Source organism: Penaeus japonicus, unplaced genomic scaffold (genome assembly GCF_977035675.1).
Source record: "Penaeus japonicus unplaced genomic scaffold, GWHDUDI00000001_assembly GWHDUDI00000037, whole genome shotgun sequence".
Lineage (NCBI taxonomy): Eukaryota > Metazoa > Arthropoda > Malacostraca > Decapoda > Penaeidae > Penaeus > Penaeus japonicus.
The window spans coordinates 2,668,261-2,668,961 of NW_028234439.1; positions in this window are offsets into that span (position 1 = coordinate 2,668,261).

Below are 701 nucleotides of genomic sequence, written 5' to 3' on the forward strand. Positions count from 1 at the left end.
TAAAAATTTCTATAAATATATATATATAAATTTATATATATATATATATATAAAAATATAAATATATATTATATAAAAATATCATAATATATATTTTATATATATAATAAATTATATATGAAAATTATAAATATACCCCTATACATAATGTTTTTATAATAATATATAAATATATATTTTATATATAATATATATATAAATAAAATATACATCCCTATATATTATATGTGTAAATGTACTTTATAAAATTTATATAAAAAATCTATATATATATATAAATTTATATTAAAAATTTATATATTTAAACATAATATATAAATATAAATAAATATATATATTATATATTTGTTTTGTGTTTTTTTTTGTGTGTGTGCGTTAAATTTTGGCTATTATATGATATATGATATAAAATAAATATATCCTAAAATATAATATATATAATAATTAATAAATATTTTATTATATATATATTTAATCTATCTTCAAACTATCTATCTATATAAATATTATTATATATAAATAATATAAAAATATATATTTATATGTTGTGTTGTTTGTGTGTGTTTATATAATAATTACATATATAATAAAAATAATAATCTAAAAATATATTATATATAATAAATATATAAAATATATATATATTATATATATAAATCAAATTTTCTATATATAAAATATAAAAATATAATATATGTATA